Source organism: Hyla sarda, chromosome 7 (assembly GCF_029499605.1).
Source record: "Hyla sarda isolate aHylSar1 chromosome 7, aHylSar1.hap1, whole genome shotgun sequence".
Lineage (NCBI taxonomy): Eukaryota > Metazoa > Chordata > Amphibia > Anura > Hylidae > Hyla > Hyla sarda.
Window position 1 is genome coordinate 155,761,104 of NC_079195.1, and position 23,340 is coordinate 155,784,443.

At 42.6% G+C, this 23,340-nt stretch overlaps 1 protein-coding gene across 1 annotated transcript in view; it reads left to right on the top strand.

Annotated features, from left to right (window-relative positions):
• Positions 1-7,483: 7,483 nt before the first annotated feature.
• The window catches only part of LOC130283179 (uncharacterized), a 185,102-nt gene continuing 169,245 nt past the window's right edge, over positions 7,484-23,340 (top strand). The window contains exons 1-2 of the mRNA XM_056532382.1: positions 7,484-7,562; positions 14,672-14,748. The gene's annotated coding sequence lies outside the window, so the exon portion shown is untranslated. The remainder of the gene's footprint in view (positions 7,563-14,671; positions 14,749-23,340) is intronic.

Below are 23,340 nucleotides of genomic sequence, written 5' to 3' on the forward strand. Positions count from 1 at the left end.
ACCCGCCGAACACTTGACATACACATAGGAGGTATTTTCTTACTCGAGAGAAATTGGGTTACATATTTTAGGAAGATTTCTCTCCTTTTACCCCTTGTAAAAATTCAAAAACTGGGTCTACAAGAACATGCCAGTGTAAAAAATTTGGTTTTTGAATTTTCTCCATCAATTTGCTGCTATTCCTGTGAAACACCTAAAGGGTTAACAAACCTTTTGAATGTTATTTTGAATACTTTGAAGGGTGCCGTTTTAATAATGGGGTCATTTGTGGGGTATGTCTAATAAGAAGGCCCTTCAAATCCACTTCAAAACAGAACTGGTCCCTGAAAAATGTCGATTTTGAAAATTTTGTGAAAAATTGGAAAATTGCTGCTATACTTTGAAGCCCTCTGATGTCTTCCAAAAGTGAAAACAATTCAACTTTATGATGCAATCATAAAGTAGACATGTTGTATATGTGAATCAATATATAATTTATTTGGAATACTCATTTTCCTTATAAGCAGAGAGCTTCAAAGTAAAAAAAAAAAAGGCAACATTTTAAATTTTTTCATCATATTTGGGAATTTTTCACCAAGAAACGATGCAAGTATCAACAAAATTTTACCACTAACATAAAGTAGAATATGTCACGAAAAAACAATCTCGGAATCAGAATGAAAGGAAAAAGCATCCCAGAGTTATTAATATTTAAAGTGATAGTGGTCAGATGTGCAATACATGGCCGTGTCCTACACTGAAAATTGGTCCAAGATAGCGTATTTTTGGTCACATTTTATATCATGAAAAAATTTATAAAAAGCGATCAACAGTTAGATCAATACAAAAATGATACCACTAAAAACTTCAGATCACGGCGCAAATAATTAGCCTTCATACCACCCCATCCTGGCTTCCTGGCGTTTTCCGGTCCCTGCAGTGCGCCGGGCAGAGATCGGAAGCGGATGCCTGCTGAAATGCTTCAGCAGGCATCCAGGGCAAACGCCGAAAGGGGCCATGTTGGCCCCCCATGTCGTCGATCGACGGAAATCGCACCTGTGATCTTCGGCGTTACCGGGCTGATCGGGTCTCTGAGACCCGACCGCCCAGTAATTTTGCATGATCCTGGTTGTCACAGACAGCCAGGACCATACTGAGGTATAGGAGCGAGGTGGCAAGCCTGCCACCTCCTCCTATCCCCTGCGATTCCTCGGTTAGCTAACCGACCAATCGCAGGGGGGGTCACTTCCTCCCACCCTGCCCGGCCTCTGAAGTCCGGAGAGAATGGGAGGAAGACCGGAGGACGTGGCGAGGGACGGGGGAGTGCTGGGGCCCGGCCCCAGTACTTACCTCGTCCCTGAAGACCCATATCCCGGTGGCGGTGGCGACAGGTGAGTGGTTCTTCGGCGGCGTTGCGGGACCTTTGCAGCAGTCCAGACCGCCGTAAAGCGATCTGGACTGCTCCATCTGGTCCCCTTACACTACAACTCCCAGCATTCCCAGACAGCCCTTGGCATCTGGGCATGCTGGGAGTTGCAGTTTTGCAACATCTGGAGGTCCACAGTTTGGAGACCACTGTGCCCTTCCAGATGTTGCAAAACTACACATCCTCAGCATGCCCTTACTGTCCAGGCATGCTGGGAGTTGTAGTTCTGTAACATCTGGCCCTTCAGATGTTGCAGAACTACAACTCCCAGCATGCCTGGACAGTTTTGGCATACTGGGAGTTGTAGTTTTGCAACATCTGGAAGGGCACTGATTGGGAACTGTATTAGTGGTCTGCAAACTGTAGTCCTCCAGATGTTGCAAAACTACAACTCCAAGCATGCTGGGAATTGTAGTTCGGCAACATCTGGCTCTAAAGGTGTTGCCGAACTACTACTTCCAGCATGCCTGAGAATGTTTGGGATTAGTGGTTTTGCAACAAATGGAGGCACACTGGTTGGGAAACATTGTCTGTTTCCTAACTCAGTGTTTCCCAACCTGTGTGCCTCCAGCTGTTGCAAAACTATAACTACCAGCATGCACTGATAGACTGTGCATGCTGGGAGTTGTAGTTTTGCAACACCTGGAGTTCCCCCCCCCCCCCCTGTGAATGTACATGGTACAGGGTACATTCACATGGGCAGGGGGCTTACAGTGAGTATCAGGCTGCAAGGTCGCGATGCAGCAAATTTTGTGCGGCAGCTCAAACTTGCAGCGGGAAACTCGCTGTAATCCCCCGCCCATGTGACTGTACCCTAAAAACACTACACTACACTAACACAAAATAAAATAAAAAGTAAAAAACACTAAATATACCCATACCCCTACACAGCCCCCCTCCCCTCCCCGATAAAAATGAAAAACGTCTGGTACGCCACTGTTTCCAAAATGGAGCCTCCAGCTGTTGCAAAACAACAACTCCCAGTATTGCCGGACAGCCGTTGACTGTCCAAGCATGCTGGGAGTTTTGCAACAGCTGGAGACACCCTTTTTGGGAATTACTGGCGTAGAATACCCCTATGTCCACCCCTATGCAAATCCCTAATTCAGGCCTCAAATGCACATGGCGTTCTCTCACTTCGAAGCCCTGTCGTATTTCAAGTCAACAGTTTAGGGCCACTTATGGGGTATTGCCGTACTCGGGAGAAATTGCCTAACAAATTTTGGGGGGCTTTTTCTCCTTTCACCCATTATGAAAAGGTTAAGTAAGGGTCTACACCAGCATGTTAGTGTAAAAAAAATAATTTTTTTACAATAACATGCTGGTGTTGCCCTATACTTTTCATTTTGACAAGAGGTAAAAGGGAAAAAAGCCCCCCAAAATTTGAAATGCAATTTACTACGGAGATACCCCATATGTACATTTGAGGTGATTTGCACAGGGTGGCTGATTGTTACAGCGGTTTTGACAAACGCCAAAAAAAAAAAACCCACATGTGACCCCATTTCACCCCTCACGGAATGTAATGAGGGGTGCAGTGAGAATTTACACCCCACTGGTGTCTGACAGATCACTGTTCCAAAGATCTGACAGACACCAGTGGGGGGTAAATGCTCACTGTACCCCTTGTTACATTCCTCAAAGGATCTAGTTTCCAAAATGGTATGCCATGGGGGGGTTATTTTGCTGTCCTGGCACCATAGGGGCTTCCTAAATGCGACATGCCCCCGAGTAAAATTTGCTCTCAAAAAGCCAAATATGACTCCTTCTCTTCTGAGCATTGTAGTTCGCCCGTAGTGCACTTCAGGTCAACTTATGTGGTACCTCCATACTCAGAAGAGATGGGGTTACAAATTTTGGGGGGTATTTTCTGCTATTAACCCTTGTAAAAATGTGAAATTTGGGGGAAAACACATTTTAGTGAAATTTTTTTAAATTTGTTTACATATGCAAAAGTCGTGAAACGCCTGTGGGGTATTAAGGCTCACTTTATTCCTTGTTACGTTCCTCAAGGGGTCTTGTTTCCCAAATGGTATGGCATGTGTTTTTTTTTTTTTTTGCTGTTCTGGCACTATAGGGGCTTCCTACATGCCACATGCCCCCCAAAAACCATTTCAGAAAAATGTACTCTCCAAAATCCCCATTTCGCTTCTGAGCCCTCTACTGCGCCCGCCGAACACTTTACATAGACATATGAGGTATGTGCTTACTCTAGAGAAATTGGGCTACAAATATAAGTATAATTTTTCTCCTTTTACCGCTTGTAAAATTCAAAAATTGGGTCTACAAGAACATGCTAGTGTAAGAAATGAAGATTGTAAATTTTCTCTTTGCTGCTATTCCTGTGAAACAACTAAATGGTTAAAATGCTGACTGAATGTCATTTTGAATACTTTGGGGGTGTAGTTTTTATAATGGGGTCATTTGTTGGGTATTTCTAAGATGAAGACCCTTCAAATCCACTTCAAACCTGAACTGGTCCCTGAAAAATAGTGAGTTTGGAAATTTTGTGAAAAATTGGAAAATTGCTGCTGAACTTTGAAGCCCTCTGGTGTCTTCCAAAAGTAAAAATTCGTCAATTTTATGATGCAAACATAAAGTAGACATATTGTATATGTGAATTAAAAAATAAATATTTGGAATATCCATTTTCCTTACAAGCAGAGAGCTTCAAAGTTAGAAAAATGCAAAGTTTTCAATTTTTTCATCAAATTTGGGGATTTTTCACCAAGAAAGGATGCAAGTTACCACAAAATTTTACCACTATGTTAAAGTAGAATGTGTCACGAAAAAACAGTCTCAGAATCAGAATGATAACTAAAATAATTCCAGAGTTATTAATGTTTAAAGTGACAGTGGTCAGATGTGCAAAAAATGGCCGGGTCCTAAGGTGTAAAATGGCTGGGTCCTTAAGGGGTTAAAGGGGTACTGCAGTGGAAATTTTTTTTTATTTTTTTTTTTAAATCAACTGGTGCTAGAAAGTTAAACAGATTTGTAAATTACTTCTATTAACCCCTTAAGGACTCAGGGTTTTTCCGTTTTTGCACTTTCGTTTTTTCCTCCTTACCTTTTAAAAATCATAACCCTTTCAATTTTCCACCTAAAAATCCATATTATGGCTTTTTTTTGCGTCGCCAATTCTACTTTGCAGTGACATTAGTCATTTTACCCAAAAATGCACGGCGAAACGGAAAAAAAAATAATTTTTACACTGTTTTATTTTTTTTATGGGAAAAGGGGGGTGATTAAAACTTTTATTAGGGAAGGGGTTAAATGACCTTTATTAACAATTTTTTTTAACATTTTTTTTGCAGTGTTATAGGTCCCATAGGGACCTATAACACTGCACACACTAATCTCCTATGCTGATCACTGGCGTGTATTAACACGCCTGTGATCAACATTATCGGCGCTTGACTGCTCCTGCCTGGATCTCAGTCACGGAGCAGTCATTCGTCGATCGGACACCGAGGAGGCAGGTAAGGGCCCTCCCGGTGTCCGATCAGCTGTTCGGGACGCCGCGATTTCACCGCGGCGGTCCCGAACAGCCCGACTGAGCAGCCGGGATACTTTCAGTTTCACTTTAGAAGCAGCGGTCAGCTTTGACCGCCGCTTCTAAAGGGTTAATACCGCACATCGCCACGATTGGCGATGTGTGGTATTAGCCACGGGGCCCGGCCGTTGATGAGCGCCGGGACCGAAGCGATATGATGCAGGATCGCGGTGCGATCCCGCTTCATATCGCGGGAGCCGGCGCAGGACGTAAATATACGTCCTGCGTCGTTAAGGGGTTAAACAATCTTTAACATTTGTTTACTTTTAAGCAGCTGCATACTACAGAGGAAATTTTTTTGTCTTGTCCACAGTGCTGTTTGCTGACACCTGATTCCCGCAGGAGAAGATCCCCATTGCAAACCTATGCTGCTTTGGATAGTTCCTGACAGGGACTGAGGTGTCAGCAGAGAGTACTGTGAACAAGACAAAAAAGAAATTCAAAAAGAAAATAATTTCCTCTATAGCATACAGCTACTAAAAGTACTGGAAAGGTATAGATTTTTTAATAGAAGTCATTTACAAATCTTTTTAACTTTCTGGCACCAGTTGATTTAAAAAAAAAAAAATTCCACCAGAGTATCCCTTTTAAGGTGAAAATTGGCTTGGTCCTTAATGGGTTAAATATTTATTATTATTTTTATTTTTTCTTAACAGCACATTTTATGGTCAAATGAAAGGTGCCATTGTCCTGCAAAAACAAGTGTTGCTCCACAGATGGAAAATTAAAAGACGAGGCCTAAAGAATTTAAATTGTAAAAACAAATACTGGTTGCATGCTATTTAGGTTAAGCACTTGTTAAACATGCAGATACCTTATTTACATATTTTTTTACTTCTTTAGTAGTAAAGAAAATTGTGTCTTCTTTTTTTTTTATCAACTGGTGCTAGCAAGTTAGGCTGCATTCACACCACATTTTTGCAATACAGTTCACGTAACAGGTTTTTGATGAAAAACGGATTCCATCTAAACCTGTGTGCAAATTTAAACCCATATACGGTTTGAAAAATAATGTCCGATTGCATCTGTTTAGGAAGAGAAAAAAAGTACACGTTTTAAACTTTCCTTTCCGTTCAGTGTGCACTGCACATGTGAAAACTCAAAAGGCGGATTGTGCAAACCAGATGAAACCGTACGCACATACGGTTCTCATTGACTCCCATGTTAAAGGAACCGTATACAGTTTCAATAAGGTTTTTCACCCCGACAAAAAACGTCATAGGCTACAGTTTTGGGTACAGGAACAAAACAGACAAAACCGTACAAAACGCAAAAAGTAAAGTATCGTTTAAGTACTGGAATGATTAAGATTTTTAAATAGCAGTAATTTACAAATCTGTTTAACTTACTGAGACCAAAAAAAAAAAAAATGGTATTCCACCGGAGTACCCTATTAACCTCTAGACAACAATCTATGTAAATGTGCACCCTGGCCGCCTGGTGCTTAAATGGGTATCCCACCCTTAGACATCTTATTCCCTATCCAATGGAGAGGGGATAAGAAGTCTGATCACAGTTCAGTGTTGCAATCTTGGTTCAGCACGGCATTCTGTGCCGGGTGCTGCTACAGTCTCGGAAACGCTGGATTTTCAAGATGGAGACGTGACGTCACGCCATGCCCCCTCCATTCAGGTATATGACAAGACCCCCTCGATCAGACCTCTTATCCTCTATCCTTTGGTTAGGGGATACCATGTTTAAGAGAGGAATACCCCTTTAACATACAAGGACTTACATTTACATCCTGCAGTGTTTTCTGTCTATGAAGTGAGCGCAGGATATGATTAAAACTATGAATGACGGCTGTTACAGCAAACCAGTACTCGCTGCCATCACACCTGTATCCACCAAATGTTCTGGGATTTTTAGTTCTTTGAATGTGAGACAGGGGCAGCAAGGATAGTCTAGTTACTAATATACTTCATTTACCTATGTTTGGTATCAAATGTCTTTTTTTTTTCTTTTTTTTCCGAAAGTTCATTTTTTTGCAGCCTACAAAATCAGTGTTACGCACCTTTCCCAGCTTGCTGTGCGGCCCAAGACAATGCATCACAAGTCAGGTGTTAAAATGGGGATTGGCTGCCTAATCTGTTTTGTGTGAAGCTAGTCCCCTGATGACGTTACCAGAGCACAATAATTATCACACAGATCTACATATTGTGTTAGGTGATGTTGGGCAAGTCATGTGATCAAATAGAGCATGTCTGTGCTGCAATGGGTGGGGCGACCAATGTGTTGGAGGGAAATAAGTTATCTCCCACCTTGAAACAAAGGAATCTGGGGATTGTAATCTGAAGAAGGCCACAGAAAAAGGAAAAGAGAGTCTCAAAAACAAACCAGCAGTGTGGTGGTGAACATGACACTGCTGGCCTAAATATCCAGTAGATTAGGCAAATAAGCAAAACACATTTTTATTTAGACCCCTTGTTTATATAAATACAACTATCTTTAGCTGAATTACCTAATCTACTTTGATTTCATGGTTTTATTCATGGTTTTATTTTACATCCTATTACCTTTTTTTTAGGATATCTATTACTCTAGCTATACAAATTTACCCTTGAGGACTGAGCACGTTTTATACAGCCGCGGCCGCCAATGGACGTAAATATATTAATATTATTGACCTTCTTTTTTGGGTACAGGCAAAAACAGTAACCTTGGGCTCTTTATTCTGCTATAGTGACCTACACTAATATATTTATTTTTATAAATTTTCTACAGTACCTTTTGTTTAACGTATGACCCGCATGATTGACGTACAGGGTTTCATGATTGGAGCAGGAAAGGGCGAGGAGGAGATGTGCCAATGTGACTTGGCTGGCCTTTTTGACTGTCTGTCTGGATTAGAAAACAAGGGCAATATAAGTTTACATACTGAGACCACACAAAACAAGATACCGTCTTTCTTATTTCATTATGCCCTAACTGCTGCTGTGTGCAGCTCTGTACCTCATACAGAGGTGACAGATGCACTTTAAAATTTTGCTCTTTTGACCCCTACTTTTTCCCCTTAACCCCTTAGATGGGCACTGTCAGATACAAAAACTTTTGATATGTTGTAAAGCATGCAAGACCAATAGGTTTTGCAATTTCAAAAAAATAGGTGTGGGAGCTCTACATAAAACGGAAGGGGCCTAAGCTGAGGATACTGTGTTGCACATACCCAATGTGCCAAATGTAACACCATAAAATATAAATAAAACAGTCCTACTAGGCTATAGGCGGGAAAAAATGAGAAAATTGGGACAGTTAGAAAGAGAAAATGAAGAAAGGGAATTTGGGTTTGGGTCTAATAAAATTACATTTATTGTGAATAGTAAATTATATAAAAGTGAGATCCCAAGCAGGGCCCTTGCTTAGGACACCTCACAATACAAGTAATTTATAAATAGTATTAATATACATTAAAAGCTAGCGATGCACAAGATAAAATTAATGAAATAGTGGGGACATATGTAAACTGCGCTGTAATAAGTGCGATCATTATCATCATGATTTCATTCTTATAATTCTTATAATATGTCAACAAAAGTTAGATTTTATTTCCATCATTTACACTTTCAAAACACAGAAAACAAAAAATGGTGTCTTCAAAAGTTTGGGCACCCTGCAGAATTTATAGCATGCAGTGCCCCCTGCCAGTGTCATGGATTGTTCTCAATCATCATCTGGAAAGACCAGGTGATGTCAATCTCAAAGGTTTTAAATGCCCAGACTATGGGTTCTTCTAAGCAGTTGTCTAGAAATCTGAAACTGAAAATTGTTGACGCTCACAAAGCTGGAGAAGGCCATAAGAATATAGCAAAACGTTTTCAGATGTCAATATCCTCTGTTCGGAATGTAATTAAGAAATGGCAGTCATCAGGAACAGTGGAAGTTAAAGCAAGATCTGGAAGACCAAGAAAATGTCATACAGAACAGCTCGCGGAATTGCGAGAAGAACAATTCAAAACCCACGTTTGACTGCACAATCCCTCCAGAAAGATCTGGCAGACACTGGAGTTGTGGTACACTATTCCACTATAAATAGATACTTGTAAGAAAACCTCTTCTATGTCCTCACCACAAAAATCAGTGTTTGAACTTTGTAAATGAACATATAGACAAGCCTGATGCATTTTGGAATAAGTTCTGTGGACCGATGAGGTTAAAATGTAACTTTTTGGCTGGAATGAGCAAAGGTACGTTTGGAGAAGAAGGGGAACAGAATTTAATGAAAAGAAGCTCTGTCCAACTGTTAAGCATGGGGGTGGATCAATCAAGCTTTGGGGTTGTATTGCAATCAGTGGCACAGGGAATATCTCACGAGTAGAAGGAAAAATGGATTCAATAAAAATTCAGCAAATTTTGGATGCTAACTTGATGCCATCTGTGAAAAAGCTGAAGTTAAAGAAAGGATGGCTTCTACAAATGGATAATGATCCTAAAAACACCTCGAAGTCCACCGGGGATTACATCAAGAGGCGTAAACTGAAGGTTTTGCAATGGCCTTTACAATCTCCTGACCTCAATATAACTGAAAATCTATGGATAGACCTTAAAAGAGCAGTGCGTGACAGACAGCCCAGAAATCTCAAAGAACTAGAAGACTTTTGTAAGGAAGAATGGGCAAAGATACCTCAAACAAGAATTGAAAGACTTTTGGCTGGCTACAAAAACCGTTTACAAGCTGTGATACTTGCCATAAGGGGGCAGTACAAGATATTAACTCTGCAGGGTGCCCAAACTTTTGCAGGCACCATTTTTTTGTTTTCTGTTATTTTTGAAGTGTAAATGGAGGAAATAAAATCTAACTTTTTACGACATATAAGAATGTCTAATCTGTAATTTGATGCCTTTTGGAGATTTTTCCATCTTTCCTTGGCTTCTTTATGCACATTAATAGAAATTTTTACCTGCGGTGCCCAAACTTTTGATCCCCACTGTATGCATATGCCCTGCATCCCGAGTCCTTAACCGCTTAAGGACCACGGGTTTTTCCGTTTTTGCACTTTCGTTTTTTCCTCCTCACCTTTTAAAAATCATAACCCTTTCAATTTTGCATCTAAAAATCCATATGATGGCTTATTTTTTGCACCACCAATTCTACTTTGCAGTGACATCAGTCATTTTACCCAAAAATCTACGGTGAAACGGAAAAAAAATCATTGTGCGACAAAATTTAAGAAAAAACGCCATTTTGTAAATTTTGGGGGCTTCCGTTTCTAAGCAGTACATTTTTCTGTAAAAATTGCACCTTATCTTTATTCTGTAGGTCCATACGGTTAAAATGATACCCTACTTATATAGGTTTGATTTTGTTGTACTTCTGTAAAAAAATCATAACTACATGCAGAAAAATGTATACGTTTAAAATTGGCATCTTCTGACCCCTATAACTTTTTTATTTTTCCACATATGGGGCGGTATGAGGGCTAATTTTTTGCGCCGTGATCTGAAGTTTTTAGCGGTACCATTTTTGTATTGATCGGACTTTTTGATCGCTTTTTATTAATTTTTTCATGATATAAAAAGCGACCAAAAATACGTTATTTTGGACTTTGGAATTTTTTTGCGCGCACGCCATTGACCGTGTGGTTCAATAAATGATATATTGTTATAGTTCGGACATTTACGCACGCGGCGATACCACATATGTTTATATTTATTTTTATTTACATGGTGATTTGAACTTTTATTAAGGGAAGGGTTAAATCACATTTATTACCTTTTTTTTTTTTTTTTTTTTTTTTTTTTTTTTTTTGCAGTGTTATAGGTCCCATAGGGACCAATAACACTGCACACACTGATCTTTTACCCTGATCCCTGCAAATCCATAGCTTTGCAGTGATCCGGGTTATCGGCGGTCGATTGCTCAAGCCTGAATCTCAGGCTTGGAGCAATCAATCGCCGAGGGGACATGCTGGAGGCAGGTAAGAGGACCTCCGCTCGTGTCCCAGCTGATCGGGACACCGCATTTTCACTGCGGTGGTCCCGATCAGCACCGCTGAGCAGCCGGGATGGTTTTACTTTTGGTTTAGACGCAGCGTTCAACTTTGAACGCCACGTCTAAAGGTTTAATATCGTGCGGCACTGCAATCGCTGCCGCGCGCTATTAGCCCGGGTCCCGGCATCAGATACATGCCGGGACCGACCTGATATCATATGATATGCAATTGAAAATGAAGGTAGAGTGATCTTTACTGTGGCAACCACTAGGAAGGCCAAACTGCAACTCCCAGCATGCTTGTAGTTGTAGTTTTGCTAATTTTTTCAAAAAGCAAAACTATGTCCCTTCCCCAATATCGAGCCACACCCCTACCCCTTAATTCCCTGGTTGAACTTGATGGACATATGTCTTTTTTCGACCGTACTAACTATGTAACTATGTAACTATATGATGCCAACATAAAGTGGACATATTGTATTTGTGAATAAAAATAAAATTTATTTGGAATATCAAAGTAGAGAGCTTCAAAATTAGAAAAATGCTAAATTTTCCAAATTTACCACCCAAATAAAGTAGAATATGTCATGAAAAAACAGTCTCAGAATCAGAATATTCAGTAAAAGTGTTTTCGCGTTATTAATTCGTAAAGCGACGGTGGTCAGAATTGTGAAAAAGGGCTCAGTCCTTAAGGTGAAAAAGGGCTGCGTCCTTAAGGGGTTAAGGTCACAGTCAATTATTAGTTTTGCATTTTTCCCCTCGCCTTTTAAAAGACATTACTCATTTCCATCCACAGAGCCATATAAAGACTTGTTTTTTGAGCCACCAATTGTACTTTGTAGTGACATTTTTCATTTTACCATAATTGGAAGAGACAACAAAATATGGGGGGGGGGGGGGGGGGGGGAATAGCATGCAATTTATTTTGATAAAACCTAGGATAGGGGATAAACGTTTAACTTGCGGTAGGGTCCGACTTTATGGATTGCGAGATCAAGTACCTGACTCACTCCACTGAATCGAGTGGTGGATCTGCATACGCTCCATTTATTCTCGATGAATCCACTGAAGATAGCCGCACACTGGGATTAGATACTTATCCCCTATGCTGTGAACTGGAAATATGTTTATCGCTGGAATACCCCTTTGACCCCTTATAGAGGCACTGTCATTATGAAAAACTTTTTATATGTTGCAGTACTACTGATAAGATTACTTTTTTAAATATACATTTATTTGTAAAAAATTTCAATTTTACTAAAAAAAGTTTAATAGCCGCCACTAGGGGTCATCTGTCTTTATGACTGTATTTTGCAGCATACTGGATACCGGCTGGAAAGTGTGTTGTTATCCAGTATAGGAGATCACCATTGCACCACTACAGCATTCAGCTGTTCCTAAACTACAACTCCCATGATGGGAGTTGTAGTTTTGCAATAACTGGGGGTACAATCTTTGTAAAACTCTGTTTTAGACAGTGGCGGATCCAGGGGGGGAGGGGGCAACGGGGCAGTTGCCCCCCCGAGATTGTTGCCCCTCCTCCTGAACTATCGCATGGTGGAGCGGGAGCTGTCGGTTGTCCCGCTCCACCACCCCTTTCTCACGCCCGTCACCTTTCTATCACAAGCCGCGGCTGCTCCATTCCTGCAGTCAGTGAGAGCCAATCACAGCAAGCCTGCGCGATGACATTGCATCATCGCGCCGGCGCCCGGAGATCACAACCCCGTGGAGCTCACTGACTGCAGGAATGGAGCAGCTGCAGCTTGTGAGAAAGGTGACAGGCGTGAGAAGGGGGGAGGGGGGAGCAAATTATAAGTGAGAGGGGCAAATGATGAGTAAGGGGCACATGTCAGGGGGGCATTATATGTGGGGGCACATGACAGGACCCCCCCCCCTGTCATGTGCCCCTCATATATAATACCCCATGTCCTGTGCCCCTCACATATAATGCCCCCCTGACATGTACCAGTTACATATAATGTCCCCTGTCCCCTCAGGGGGCATTATATGTGAGGGGCACTTGTCAGGGCGGCATTATATGTGAGGGGAACAGGACATGGGGCATTATATGTGAGGGGCACAGGACAGGGGACATTATAAGTCAGAGTCACATGTCAGGGGGGCATTATATGTGGGGGCACATGACGGGGGCATTATCTGTGAGGGGCACATGTCAGGGGGGCATTATATGTGGGGGCATTATATGTGAGGGTCACATGTCAGGGGGGCATTATATGTGGGTGCACATGACGGGGGCATTTTATGTGAGGGGCACATGTCAGGGGGGCATTATATGTGGGGGCACATGACGGGGGCATTATATGTGAGGGGCACATGTCAGGGGGCATTATATGTGGGGGCACATGACAGGGGCCCCCTGTCATGTGCCCATATAATGCCCCCCTGACATTTGCCGCTTACTTATAATACCCAAAGTCATGTGCTCATCACTTTTAATACCCGCTGTCCAGTGCCCCTCATATATAATGCCCCCCTGTCATGTGCCCCTCACATATAATGCCCCCGTGTCATGTGCCCCCCACATATAATGCCCCCGTCATGTGCCCCCACATATAATGCCCCCTGACATGTGCCCCTCACATATAATGCCCCTCTCATATAATGCCCCATGTCCTGTGCCCCTCACATATAATGCCCCCCTGTCATGTGCCCCTCATATATAATACCCCATGTCCTGTGCCCCTCACATATAATGCCCCCTCAGGGGGCATTATATGTGAGGGGCACAGGACATGGGGCATTATATTTGAGGGGCAAAGGACAGGGGGCATTATAAGTCAGGGACATATGTCAGGGGGGCATTATATATGCATTATATGGGCACATGACAGGGGGGGGGGGCTGTCCTGTGCCTCCACATATAATGCCCAATGTCCTGTGCCCCTCACATATAATGCCCCCTGAGGGGGCTGGACAGGGGGCATTATATGTGAGGGGCACAGGACAGAGGACATTATTATTATTATGTGGGGGGAACAGGACGTGTTATAATTATTATATGTGGGGGCACAGGATGGGGCATTATTACTATGAGTGGCACAGAGTGTTTTGCATTTCAGAGGTATAGGCCGGCATTTACCATTGTAAGTGTAAGTGAAGTATTTTTCTGTGTAGCAGCACCAAATTTATTAAAAGGTAGAAGAGCATTTGATACATTTTGTGCAGGTCACAATTTCTAAAATTTCACTCTTCACATAAACCAAAAAGCTAAGTCTTGGCTGGTGTAGTTTTAGAGACTTTTCAGTGGCTTTGCGCCTTTTTTGCACCTTTTCACAAAAACTGTTCATAAAACCTGTCCATATCATGTGTATTGCCAAAATCAGTGGATTGCAAATCAAGCGAAAAAAAGGCGCAAATAAACCCTGCTTGCGCCTTTTTTGCACCATTTTTAGTCACAAAAAGCAGTCTAAAGACAATTATACATGTCGGCCATAGTGTATATTATAAGGAATTTTTGGGGTAGTATGGTTTTTATGGGCCACAATACATTACGGTATTGTATTCAGAGGGTGCATGGCAAGGTTATATTAAGAGAGCACTGTATGTGGTAGTTTTATATTCAGAGGGTTCCTTGTGTTGTAGTAATATATTCTGAGGTTACAGTGTGTGGCGGTTTTATATACAGAGGATACGGTGTGTGGCGGTATTATATTCAGAGTGTACAGTGTGTAGTAGTATCATATTTAGAGGGTACGGTGTGTCAGTATTAGATTCAAAGGAAACAGTGTTTGGCAGTATTATAATAATTATTGTTTTCATATAGAGGATCAGAATCCGCTGACATAGTGAGGAGCCGTCAAGTTCTGCTGAGTGAACATTTAGCTGGAACAAGTCCTGGCGGTAAGTACCATCTGAATTAGATAAGGAAAGATTATAGAGAAGACGTCACCTGTAATCACTGATATTATTGTGTATTCTCCTCACTATAGAGAAGACGTCACCTGTAGTCACTGATATCACTATGTATTCTCCTCACTATAGAGAAGATGTCACCTGTAATCACTGATATCATTGTGTATTCTCCTCACTATAGAGAGGTCACCTGTAGTCACTGATATCATTCTGTATTCTCCTCATTATGTCCTATCAGAGCTGGAGTCACTTTTAAGTTCTGCAGTAATGATGGGTGAAACAACATCTCCCAGCATAACCTTACCACATACTAAAGGTCATACTGGGAGCTGTAGTTTTAAATGGTAAAAACTTCTTTAGCCCTTTCCCATTCTGTGGCAATTGGTATATTTGATTATCATACTGGAAATTATTTTCTGCAACATTCTACAGCGCAGGCATCACAACATGCTACAGCGCGGGCATCACAACATGCTAAAAAAAAATCAGGGCCTATGTCCCTTAATGTTATGTTTTTGTAAGTATTCATCCAGTTGCTGTTTAAACGTCTGTACAGACTAATAAAACTGCATCTTCAGGCAGAGGATTCCACATCCTTATTGCTCTTAGTGTAAAAAACCCTTTCCTTTGCCTTAGACAAAATTCCCTTTCTTACAGTCTAAAAGTTGCTGAGTTGCCCACAGCAACCAATCAAATCGCTTCTTTCATTTGGAAAAAGGCCTTGGTTGCTTTTGGCAACTGGTCAACTTTTCCTCTGGGCAGGTTTTGATAAATCTCCCACTAAATGTGTGACCATGTGTCCTATGTGTAGTCCTGTTTATGTAAACATTCTAATATATTATACGTAAACTGCTTAAAATGTCTTATGATCTTTGTTATATTGATATATCTGTTTAAACATATCCTATCTGTCCGCAGGGAAAATCTCTGTGCGGATAGCCATCTCCTAGATGGCTAAGCATTCCGTGCAGTGTCTGCAGAAAGAATGAACGTGTTCATTCTTTCTGCGGATACAGAAAACGGAATTTCCGTGCTGGAAACATCTGCCCTGGATATTCTGCCGTGAGCACAGCGCAGCAGAATCCTGTTGAATTCAATGGGACTCTGCTACAGCGGAATGCCCGGGCCGAATTCCGCATTGGAAATTCTGACGTGCGAACATGACCTATGGGTCTTAAACAAGGTTAGGACTGTATGATAAATGTAATATTGTAAGTACCTTCACCTCTTAAGGACCCAGGACGTACGGGGACGTCCCCGCACCCTGGGCTTTACTTCCTCCCGCCCTGCCCGGCCCCTGGAAGTCCGGAGAGGACGGGAGGAAGACCGGAGGACGCGGCGGGGGACGGGGGAGTGCTGGGGCCCGGCCCCTGTACTTGCCTCGTCCCTGAAGACCCGGATCCCGGCGATGAAGACGGCAGCGACAGGTAAGTTGGTCTTCAGCCGCGGTCGGGCCCTTTACAGCAATGCACGTCGCCGTAAAGCGACATTCATTGCTGTATTGGGACCCTGTATACTACAACTCACAGCATGCCCAGACAGCCCTTGGCGTCTGGGCATGCTGGGAGTTGCAGTTTTGCAACTTCTGGAGGTCCACAGTTTTGGGACCACTGTGCCCTTCCAGATGTTGCAAAACTACACATCCTCAGCATGCCCTTACTGTCCAGGCATGCTGGGAGTTGTAGTTCTGTAACATCTGGCCCTTCAGATGTTGCAGAACTACAACTCCCAGCATGCCTGGACAGTTTTGTCATACTGGGAGTTGTAGTTTTGCAACATCTGGAAGGGCACAGATTGAGAACCACTGTATTAGTGGTCTGCAAACTGTAGTCCTCCAGATGTAGCAAAACTACAACTCCAAGCATGCTGGGAGTTGTAGTTCGGCAACATCTGGCTCTAAAGATGTTGCTGAACTACTACTCCCAGCATGCCTGAGAATGTTTCGGAGTTGTGGTTTTGCAACAGCTGGAGGCACACTGGTTGGAAAACATTGTCTGTTTCCTAACTCAGTGTTTCCCAACCCGTGTGCCTCCAGCTGTTGCAAAACTATAACTACCAGCATGCACTGATAGACTGTGCATGCTGGGAGTTGTAGTTTTGCAACAGCTGGAGGTCCCCCCCCCCCCCTGTGAATGCACAGGGTACATTCACATGGGCAGGGGGCTTACAATGAGTATCAGGCTGCAAGTTTGCAATGCAACAAATTTTGCGCGGCAGCTCAAACTCGCAGCGGGAAACTCGCTGTAATCCCCCGCCTGTGTGACTGTACCCTAAAAACACTACACTACACTAACATAAAATAAAAAGTAAAAAACACTACATATACACAGCCCCCCTCTCCAATAAAAATTAAAAACGTCTGGTACGCTTCTCTTTCCAAAATGGAGCCTCCAGCTGTTGCAAAACAACAACTCCCAGTATTGCCGGACAGCCGTTGACTGTCCAAGCATGCTGGGAGTTTTGCAACAGCTGAAGGCACCCTGTTTGGGAATCACTGGCGTAGAATACCCCTATGTCCAGTCCTATGCAAATCCCTAATTCAGGCCTCAAATGCACATGGCGCTTTCACTTCGGAGCCCTGTCGTATTTCAAGGCAACAGTTTAGGGTCACATATGGGGTATTGCCTTACTCGGGAGAAATTGCCTAACAAATTTTGGGCGTCTTTTTCTCCTTTCACCCGTTATGAAAAGGTGAAGTTGGGGTCTACACCAGCATGTTAGTGTAAAAAAATTATTTTTTTACACTAACATGCTGGTGTTGCCCTATACTTTTCATTTTGACAAGAGGTAAAGGGGAAACAAGCCCCCCAAAATTTGAAATGCAATTTCTCCCGACTACGTAGATACCCCATATGTGGGCGCAAAGTGCTCTGGGGGCGCACAACAAGGCCCAGAAGGGAGAGTGCACCATGTACATTTGAGGTTATTCGCACAGGGGTGGCTGATTGTTACAGCGGTTTTGACAAACGCAAATAAAAAAAAATAAAACACATGTGACCCCATTTCGGAAACTACACCCCTCACGGAATGTAATGAGGGGTGCAGTGAGAATTTACACCCCACTGGTGTCTGACAGACCTTTGGAACAGTGGGCTGTGCAAATAAAAAATTTTGTACAGCCCACTGTTCCAAAGATCTGACAGACACCAGTGGGGGGTAAATGCTCACTTTACGCCTTGTTACATTCCTCATGGGGTCTAGTTTCCAAAATGGTATGCCATGTGGGGGTTATTTTGCTGTTTTGGCACCATAGGGGCTTCCTAAATGCGACATGCCCCCCGAGCAAAATTTGCTCTCAAAAAGCCAAATATGACTCCTTCTCTTCTGAGCATTGTAGTTTGCCCGTATTGCACTTCAGGTCAACTTATGGGGTACCTCCTTACTCAGAAGAGATGGGGTTACAATTTTTGGGGGTATTTTCTGCTATTAAACCTTGCAAAAATGGGAAATTTGGGGGGGGGAAACACACCTTTTAGTGATTTTTTTTTTTTTTTTACGTATGCAAAAGTCGTGAAACCCCTGTGGGGTATTAAGGCTCACTTTATTTCTTGTTACGTTCCTCAAGGGGTCTAGTTTCCAAAATGGTATGCCATGTGGGGGTTATTTTGCTGTTCTGGCACCATAGGGGCTTCCTAAATGCGACATGCCGCCGAGCAAAATTTGCTCTCAAAAAGCCAAATATGACTCCTTCTCTTCTGAGCATTGTAGTTCACCCATAGTACACTTCAGGTCAACTTATGGTGTACCTTCATACTCAGAAGAGATGGGGTTACAATTTTTGTGGGCTATTTTCTGCTATTAACCCTTGCAAAAATGTGAAATTTTGGGGGAAACACACATTTTAGTGAAATTTATTTTTATTTTTTTACATATGCAAAAGTCATGAAACACCTATAGGGTATTAAGGCTCACTTTATTCCTTGTTACGAACCTCAAGGGGTCTAGTTTCCAAAATGGTATGCCATGTGTTTTTTTTTTGCTGTTCTGGCACCATAGGGGCTATCTAAATGCAACATGCCCCCCAAAAATCATTAAAAAAAAAACGTACTCTCCAAAATCCCCTTGTCGCTCCTTCACTTCTGAGCCCTCTACTGCGCCCGCCTGTGCTTACTCGAGAGAAATTGGGCTACAAATATAAGTATACATTTTCTCCTTTTACCCCTTGTAAAAATTCTAAAATTGGGTCTACAAGAACATACGAGTGTAAAAAATGGAGATTGTGAATTTTCTCCTTCACTTTGCTGCTATTCCTGTGAAACACCTAAAGGGTTAAACTGCTTACTGAATGTCATTTTCAATACTTTGGGGGGTGCAGTTTTTATAATGGGGTCATTTGTGGGGTATTTCTAATATGAAGACCCTTCAAATCCACTTCAAACCTGAACTGGTCCCTGAAAAATTGTGAGTTTGGAAATTTTGTGAAAAATTGGAAAATTGCTGCTGAACTTTGAAGCCCTCTGGTGTCTTCCAAAAGTAAAAACACGTAAATTTTATGATGCAAACATAAAGTGGACATATTGCATATGATAATTAAAAAAAATTATTTGGAATATTCATTTTCCTTACAAGCAGAGAGCTTCAAAGTTAGAAAAATGCAACATTTTCACATTTTTCATCAAATTTGGGGATTTTTCACCAAGAAAGGATGCAAGATACAACATTTTACCACTATGTTAAAGTAGAATATGTCACGAAAAAAACTATCTCTGAATCAGAATGATAACTAAAAACATTCCAGAGTTATTAATGTTTAAAGTGACAGTGGTCAGATGTGCAAAAAATGGCTGGGTCCTAAGGTGTAAAATGGCTGGGTCCTTAAAGGGTTAAGCAACACCTTATTTTCTGTCCGCCAACACAAAATACTCTAATAGTGCCCCTCCCGAGACTAGACTCTGGATCCACCCCTGGTTTTAGAGCTGTGTATTCTCCAGCTGTGTGCCTCCAGCTCTTGCAAAACTACAGACAAAGGATGTGTGGACATGTTGGGAGTTGTAGTTTTGCCACAGCTAATGGGAACACTGCTTTAACACTGTGCTTTGCTTAAAACTACAACTGCCAGCATGCTTGAACAGCCAAAGCTTTCTCTGACTCCTGAATGACAAAGAAGCTGATCAAACAATTCAGGAGTCTGTGAAAGCTGAATTACACACATAGTTACAGCTATGTTGATTAGCATCCAGCTTTACCGGGAACAGATAGAAAAAGTATGAATAAAAACTACTATGAAGTGATTTGCACACTGCCAGGCTGCTCCCAGACTCAGAGCAGATGAGTCATCACAGTGAGGGAGAGAGATGGACACACCCCCTTCACAACATATAAAGGCTATTTGTTAGGGATATATAGCTCCTAGACACATAAAAAATATGTACATTAGTTACATAGTTACTTTACAGTTAAAATATCATATTCTGCCTTGTAATATGATCAAAATGGTACCCATGTGTCACGTACAGCCCTCACGACCTGGCGTATGGACATGTCCACGCCTCTCAGAGAAGAGTGAGCGGACAAAAGAACCACAAAAAACAGCAGAATATTTACTCTAATATTCTAACTGTAAGCTGCCACCGTGGCACGTTCACTCTCGGCTCCCTTGAGCCAGTGACACAACTCAAATACACACTGTGTTTAGGTCCCCGTGCCTTGCCTGCACACGTTACCTAGGCTGTGACAGTAAAGGGGTAAGCTGCTTCCACACTCACTTTCACTCACACCTATCACAATAGGCCCTAAAAATGAGTTTCAAACACCCCTAAACCAGTCTACACGCTGTCACGATCACACCCTATCGGTCCAGTCAAGACGCTAGAGAGAGTGTGATGGTGCAAGGGTTAAAGCCGCCAGACCTCTGGGTATCCACTACTAGTCCCAGCAAGTCACCAAATTAACCCTTAGATAAACGTGTTTCACCTAAGCTGCCTTCAGAAAGGTGAGCTCATATATTTAGAGATCAAAGACCAGAGCTGATTAATTAAACATTTAATCTGATAAAAGGTATCACAGTGCTATGCATAAAAATTAACAAATGACATACAGGTATAAGAATAGATATAAGAGTTTAGCAATCAAGTTCAGAAAAGTAAGAATGAAGTTCTTACAGCGTAATAGTATAGCAGTCCATGAGAGTGGGTGCTGTTCTAAGGATGGTCTTGTCAGCTTGGGGCACAGATCTTATCAACAAACTCTAGCATTGTTACATATTATATATCTCCTTTTTGGAGGGACTCCATTCCCCCCTCCCCTCTGGTCCCACCAGGGGGGGGGGGGGGGTCATCTCTTATCTCATATATGGGACCAGAGACCCCTTACATCCTGCTACTTCAAAGAAAACTCCTGACTTCAAAAAGAGGAAAACAGCAGACAGCCCCCAAATGACTGCAATACACAAAAACAAAGGATACACCATCTGAATGACCCCTCACCCCCCAGGTCTTAGTTTATACATAGATGCAATTATAAGACACATGTATGATTTAATACTCAGGCCTGGGCCTGACACCTCCCCCTTTAGATGGGAACAGGGAGATCTTGCCTTTCCAGGCTGATAGACCTGTCTCCTTTACTCCTCTATTTCTCTTCTTGATGCATTCCCAGGCAAAGATGGCACTGAAGGGGCCTAGTACCTGATTAAGCTGCCTTTCTCTCTCCTGGGCCCCTAGCATGCCTTTGGAAAGGGACTCCCAGTCCATGATATCATTTTCCCAATATACCCTATGCCCATCTGTGTCAACACCTGTATGTTCAGCACGTTGTCTCTGCCCTTCAAGGGAAGGGTCACTGCGCAAAGCTTCCCGGAAATGCTCATTTTCCTCCTCCTCAGGCTCACAGGATTGGGACATATTGCTCACTGCTGATCCCTCATCCTTCTTAGGCTCACAGGATTGGGACATAAAGCTCACTGCTAATCCCTCATCCTTCTTAGGCTCACAGGATTGGGACATAAAACTCACTGCTGATCCCTCATCCTTCTTAGGCTCACAGGATTGGGACATAAAGCTCACTGCTGATCCCTCATCCTCCTTAGGCTCACAGGATTGGGACATAAAGCTCACTGCTGATCCCTTATCCTTCTTAGGCTCACAGGATTGGGACATAAAGCTCACTGCTGATCCCTCATCCTTTTTAGGCTCTCAGGATTGGGACATAAAGCTCACTGCTGATCCCTCATCCTTCTCAGGCTCACAGAATTAGGACATAAAGCTCACTGCTGAGCCCTCATCCTTCTTAGGCTCACAGGATTGGGACATAAAACTCACTGCTGATCCCTCATCCTTCTTAGGGTCACAGGATTGGGACATAAAGCTCACTGCTGATCCATCATCCTCCTTAGGCTCACAGGATTGGGACATAAAGCTCACTGCTGATCCCTTATCCTTCTTAGGCTCACAGGATTGGGACATAAAGCTCACTGCTGATCCCTCATCCTTCTTAGGCTCACAGAATTGGGACATAAAGCTCACTGCTGAGCCCTCATCCTTCTTAGGCTCACAGGATTGGGACATAAAGCTCACTGCTGATCCCTCATCCTTCTTAGGCTCACAGGATTGGGACATAAAGCTCACTGCTGATCACTCATCCTTCTTAGGCTCACAGGATTGGGACATAAAGCTCACTGCTGATCCCTCATCCTTACATGTCACCAGGGGCACACCAACCCCTCCCCCTAGCCCATCTCCACTAGGTTTTGGCATTGGCAATGCATTGTCACCACATTTCACAATACACCCCATTCCACTTTTGGAAAACATTACTGGTTCAGTCACAGATAAACAATTATCAATCCCCTGCACCCCCTCCCAGTTACCACATTCCCAATGCATCCACATTCCCAAGGTGTTGTAAGGCAGTCCGCATATAAGAGTCCAAGGCCTCATGTGGAGTACTGTCCTGATGGAGAGTAATGTTGTATTCCCCAAGAGATATCAGTCCTTGGAGGGCAGTTCCAGCTGTAGGACTTTGTCTTATGTCACTCAGCTCTTCTGCACGGGCATCATACTCCACAAGATCAGCAATAAGTTGTTCCTCGTTCTTTCCTGCAGTAGGGATGTCCTTTTCTTGGCACATTAGCTCCAGTGCAGGCTTGGACTGCTTGCGATATGCCTCCATATTTCCGAGATGAGACAGAGGAGGTAAAACAGGAGATGGGGAGGACAGAACTGTCTTGCACTCTTTTTGTATGTATTTTTAAACCAGCACTGAGCTCTGTCTTTGAAATTTACACACAAGAATATGTATGCAATTTCTTTTTTAGTGCTAAGATTTCCTTACAGGTAAAATCCAGCAAGCACTTAAAATCTCAAAATATGTCCCGACGCTGCCACCAGTTGTCACGATCACACCCTATCGGTCCAGCCGAGAAGCTAGAGAGAGTGTGATGGTGCAAGGGTTAAAGCCGCCAGACCTCTGGGTATCCACTACTAGTCCCAGCAAGTCACCAATTTAACCCTTAGATAAACGTGTTTCACCCGAGCTGCCTTCAGAAAGGTGAGCTCATATATTTAGAGATCAAAGACCAGAGCTGATTAATTAAACATTTAATCTGATAAAACGTATCACAGTACTATGCATAAAAATTAA